We start from the raw sequence: 5,896 nt of genomic DNA, 5'->3' as shown, positions 1-5,896 counted from the left end.
ACTCATTTCTTCCAAAGTGTTTGATGTAATGAGTTGTAACTTAACCCGATGGTGTTCTGACACTTTTGAACCTTTTTCCTCGCATGCTTATTCCTCAAGTTAATTAAATGCATGCATGCTGAAATTTGTCACGCACCATTTTTCATCATGCATTTCATATTCCTCATACCATATGTCAAATGCATGCATGAATTACAAGATATAGGGGGAGATCTCCATGCACTACAAGAAAAACGTTCAATTATGACCAAAACAGATTATGGTGGTTTAATTGGTCATTGATCCATGACCAAAATTCTAAAATTAATCATGGCAAGTCCAAGAGAGTCCAAAACCCATAATGTTATGACCTTTTATGTCCATTAGGTCATGATCCTATTGCATAAAATGGTCATTAAGATGTGTAGAATTATTTATGATCATATTTCAATGCTATCATGACCAAATATAAGACCATAAACCTATGTGTGGAGGTGACTCGACGACCCCTAATCAATTTTGCCTATGTGTCATGTATAGAGAGCAAAAATTTGTTCTATACGTATATGGATGAAGTAAATTATATTAGATAAATACCAATAAATTATAATTATTCATTTTAATATCCTAAATATTTTAGAAAATACAATATAATTACCAAAATGAAATATATGAGCCCATGCTAATGTCATAATGTGTAGACCCTATTTAGATAAGTATTTTTAAAAGGTGGTATAGGGTACCTTGACTTGTTGTTTCATACAATAAAAACTTAAACATGACAATAAAAAATATGTGGGTGAATTTTTCAGTAATGCCAAATACTATCATAATGAAACGAAAATTGTATCCACCCAGAACACACAACCAAAAAATATAGCTTTCTTTTGAGGAAAATAATAAATATTGTACAACTCTTTTTAGGCAATCAAAAAATACACCTAGAGACAATAATATGGATCCATATTTCCTAAATCCAATATCTATACGGACTAATATCTAAATCCAATATGGATCCATAAATATTGGGTCATTTAAACACACCCCATGAGGTTAATATGTTGAGTGTTTACCCGAAATATAAGGATAAAAAATATAAAAGAAACGAAAGAAAAAAACACAATTACATAAGTTGGATTCTGATTGGTGAAACCATTTATGCCACGGATCGATGACATGGCACAAATCCTATTATCAACTGCTAGCAATCCCACGTCCATCCATCCATTCATCAATCTGAAGAAAAGTAGAAAAAAAACTAGCAGACCCACTCCCCATCCCCTCGTCGCCTCCTTCCCTCCAGATCGCCGCCGCCACCTCCCTCCCCATCCGCTTGCCGCACCCGCCGCGGGTCCCACCCTCCCCGAACCAGCGCACATTGCCGTTTGCTCCTCCACCTGCAGGCGATGCCGAGCCCGCGGTCTCCCTCCCAAAGATCGCTCCGGAGCCCGCTGTCCTCCTCCACCTACAGCAGGAGCATGCAGGAGCAGCAGCGAGCCAGATCCGGGCCTTGTCTAGGAGGTAGGCTTCTCCAAGCACGGGAGCAGACATGGTGGCCATGACGGGCAAATCAGAGAGAAGCCGGCGCGACGGCTGGGAGACTGTCCGGACTGGATCCCGCCATCACCACAAGTCACCGCCTTGTCCGTGCACCAAACTGGCTGGTGAGATTACCTGCCTTAATGCCATCGCAGCGCCAACACTACGTAGAAATTAACGTTGCTTGTCCCATATGCAGCCTATGAGCATTACTTGATGTGCTTGCTCTGTACACCTTAAATAGAGGGGCCCAAATTTTCTGCAATGATCACCCAACTTCATGCTTTGCTCGTGCTGTGTGGAATGGGCGGGTATTTTAGTTAACGGCTGCTGAACATAGTTTCAGTTTCATCAGTTTTGACAATAGAACTTTTATTCAGTTTAATTAGCAGGAAATAAGTTGAGCTGCAACTCCGCCAGTTAGTTAGAATCTCTTGCCACCCTGACATCGTGGGATGGCACAATGCAACGGTCACAACGGCATCACGGGTGATGTGCGGGGAGCGCCGGGATGGTCGCGCTCACGGCCCTGGCGTGCCCTGTTTTCTCGTTTTTCAGTTAGAGTTTGTAATCTCTGAATAAAAGGAATGGAAGCAGAAAAACTGTAAGTTGAATGCGGCACAATCTCTGTCTCTCTCAGCTGATGAGCTCTAGTGTTTGGTCTAACAGGGCGGCTTATCTGCTTGCTGCCTGAAATGCAACTTTGGGAAGAGCACGTTCTTGCATCGTTTCCTGTCAGTAGTTATTTAGACTGCGTTGCTAGCAAATTCTGTACTGCTGAATGCTGATATCCTGAACTTTATAGAGAATTCCGTTGCTAGCAGCCCATTTAAGTTGCACATGCCACCAGGGTAGCCATTGTCATCATCGTGATTAGGCTGATTAGTTTTACTTACAACAGAGGCTCTTTGTTTATCTCATTTGTATATCATGTACTTTAGGTTTGTGGTCCAGTTAATTTCTAAATAACTGATGGATTGCTAATTCACGGCTTGCTGGCACCTTCTTATGTTCTGCCACTTTCACACAGGAGCTTATGGGAATTCTGCTATATCCTTAACAAGTCAGGAAAAGTTAAAGAGAAATTCTCCGGTAGCCTTGAGTTAATTCCAGGTAATCACTTTTATTTATATTGTATTCCAGGTAATCACTTTTATATTCCAGGTAACAGGAGCATATGCATGTTTCATGGATGCTCTTATTGATTTTCTATTTCCTGCGAGGTCGAGAAATCAATTGCTGGAGAGTGTCGTTTTATTCTACCGATAAATACACATCTACACTCTCTATCAATTCAAGAATTAGCTGTGTATATTTATATATGGATAAGCATCAAATGCAAATTTTGTATCCTTACTTTCATGATTCATGTTTTCCAACAAAACTTTCTTGATTCTTTAGAATAAATATATATGATATTTCAAAAAAATAGTACAGCACAATAGCACACTAGTGTTGCTTCCTTTTTTATATCTGCCTCATTGACTGTGTGACAGGAAAATGACGCACCAATCAAGGTTGGTTAGAGCATGTCTGCAAAATCGTCAGTGTAGTATTTCATACATGTAACATAAATTGGATCATTCATGTGTGTGAAAAGAACGCGTGTGTTGTGCTATAGTACGCACATGCGCATGTTGTAGGAAAATTCTCTCCTTTTGTTCTACTTGCGATCCATCCTTCTTCTCTGGCCAAAGCATCTGCTCTCCCACCATTCTCTTCTATCCCCCTCTCTCACCCCATGCAGCCTAATATTCTGCATGTGCGTCCATCCGTCCTCCCAGCTTGCAGCAAGGCCCGTTGGAGAGATCTACATTTTTTAGCTTCTTCAAACTCTTTTTATAAGGAGCTTCTTCATTCTTTAATATGGTTGTTTGTCAAAAAATGGCTGCCAAGGGTATATAAATGGCGATGTAGCATACAATAAATAAAAATATTCTTTCAAATATATTACCTTTCGTATGAAATATTGGAGTTGCCATTCGGACTAGAAAACTTCAAGCGTACATGATACTAGCTAATTCTACCCTTGATGTGATCATATAATTTTTTGTTATATGTCCGTCAATCATCAACTATCATTTTTTCATCCATTTTGGATAAAACCCACAGATGAACCATCATGGACTGACAACTTAAGGAATGAATCGTTACCTGGAATTAGCACCCCCGAAGACCAGACTCGATGGGGGTAAGATTGGTATGTCGCACGTGCCTCATAATTGCTTTTCTGAATCAGAAGTGGATGTTTTAGAATATAATTTGCTCAGTGTAGTTGATGGTCTAATCTCTTATGAACTTATTTGTTCTATAGTGGCTCCAACCGGTGGATTCAAGAAATATATGCTACTTAAGTTTTGTGTAAGTTTGTATTTTAGAGTAAAGGTTTGGATAATTGTAGAAAATTTGACGTCTTGTGTACCTTATTACTTTCATAGTTATAACTCCAAGAGCTATACATTTTCCATGAAAAAACATAGGTTGCATTGTGTTTGTGATGTTATGACGTACCACCTTGCAGCGATTCCACATGGATAATACGGAAGAGCATGCACCTAGAAACAATGTGTTCGTATTCTTCCGAAAATGCTAGCAACTAAATGCGTCATCTGTATATAGCTGGTTGGCAAAATGACATGACCATATGTACATCATGTTGCCTTCTCTTCCTTCATTTGTTATGACATATATTTGAGAATGAAGTGTGCAGTTCAGTTTGTGGTTGTTAGTAAACATCTAAAATATTATATGTTCACGCAATTGTATTTTGTTTCGAAACATTACCAAATGTATGATTTCATTTCTCTACAGAATACATTTATATATTTAATATACTTAGGAGTGTTAACGAATGGAGGAACTTTGCTTCTTCAAAAGTCTATGCAAATAACTATGTTACATTTTGATTTCTACATGACCTTTTGGGATATATGCCAAAGAAACTATCATTATTGTCCGGGATAATAAAAACAGTACTATGATGGCATTCAGTTAATTCAAATGTTATATGGGTACATGGTTACACGAACAAATTGTCCTGCTTACATAATAATACACTTTCAAGAACTTGATACAAATTATATTAATTTGTAGTTAGTTCTTTTTATAAATAAAAAAGATTGCAATTCAAGTTGTTCTAATAAGTTATCATCTAAATACTAGCCCGTGCGTCAGACGACTAGTTCTTTTAATTTGGAAGTGTTCTCTTTGTTTGTGACGGTAGATTTAATCTCTTTCTTGTGTGTCTTATTTCTTTAATAATAAGACATGTACTTTTAGTTTAATGAAAGGGAGACCAAAGGGAGCACGTTTGTGACAGTCGGTTTAATCTCTTGCGTATGTGGTGTTTTTTTTCTTCTAGGACGTGGTGATTATAGTCTAACGAAAGGGAGACCAAAGGGAGCACGTCTCCTCTAGATTCTTTTTTTTCATTTCATAAGCATAGAAGGAAATACCAACGGGGTAGACGTTTCATGTTTCGTCCTATGGCTACAAAACAATTACATATTAGTTGGACGGTTGGAATTTTTTTACTTTCTAGGTTTAACATGCAGTCGGTATCATTTTTTCTTGCACGCGGCAATGGCAAGAGCATATTGTGGAGAGGAAGAGGATCAGAAGAAACTTGTGGTTCTCATCCAATCTTTGTGGAACTCTCTTTATGTGCAATTGTGCACTTGTTGGGTCCTTTTTCTGTGTATTTGCACTTGCAGAAGTATTCTGTTGTGCACATGTAAAATTATTTTGACGTGCCCTTGTTAGGCGTTGAACCTTAATGCATGGAGTCGTTGGATGATGTATTCTATATGATGTGGTATGCTACTGAAATAAAATATACATTTTATTTGCAATTTTTTATTTTGTTGTATTTATTTTTAATGGGCCTATCTTGAGATATGCGTGCTTCTAGCAAAAACTGCTTCAACACAAACAAATCAGACATTTTTAATAGTAAAATAGGTATCGGGTCATGCCCATGTAGACTAGATTGGTAGACATGGATTTGAATTTTTTGATGATTCCATTTGGTCACTAGCAATGCCACGTCAGCTTGGCCATGTCAGATTCTACGTGGCTCACACAAATGGGTAATGATCAAATCAAAATTTTGGTCGATAGAGACCTACGAGCAAATTTTTAGAAAGGTCATGTTTGTTCCTTCTTGATGGCCAACTGTTGACGTTGTAAATTTGGTTAAAAAAGGTCAATAAAGGACAACAATAACGATTGAATGACCAATATAGGGAGCCATAATTGACCTTATTTCTTGTAGTGATGATATATATCATTAATGTGCATTTGTTGTCCAATGAATATTTCTCAGATATGCACATCTTCAGGGGGAGTTTCTTTGTATCTTGTAATCAAATTCCTCAAA

General features: G+C 38.0%; 1 long non-coding RNA gene across 2 annotated transcripts; it reads left to right on the top strand.

The window, feature by feature from the left end:
• The first annotated feature begins 1,172 nt into the window (after positions 1-1,172).
• Positions 1,173-5,369, top strand: LOC123428177. 2 transcript variants are annotated; one of them, XR_006622504.1, is made up of 3 exons: positions 1,206-1,643; positions 2,549-2,631; positions 3,631-5,369. It is a non-coding gene; the product is annotated as an uncharacterized LOC123428177 (long non-coding RNA). The 2 variants fall into 2 exon arrangements; XR_006622503.1 differs by having other exon boundaries at positions 1,173-1,643; positions 2,549-5,369.
• The last annotated feature ends 527 nt before the right edge of the window (positions 5,370-5,896 follow it).

Source organism: Hordeum vulgare, chromosome 1H (assembly GCF_904849725.1).
Source record: "Hordeum vulgare subsp. vulgare chromosome 1H, MorexV3_pseudomolecules_assembly, whole genome shotgun sequence".
NCBI lineage: Eukaryota > Viridiplantae > Streptophyta > Magnoliopsida > Poales > Poaceae > Hordeum > Hordeum vulgare.
The sequence above is the reverse complement of the archived record's forward strand: the minus strand, read 5'-3'. Positions and strand labels throughout refer to the sequence as shown.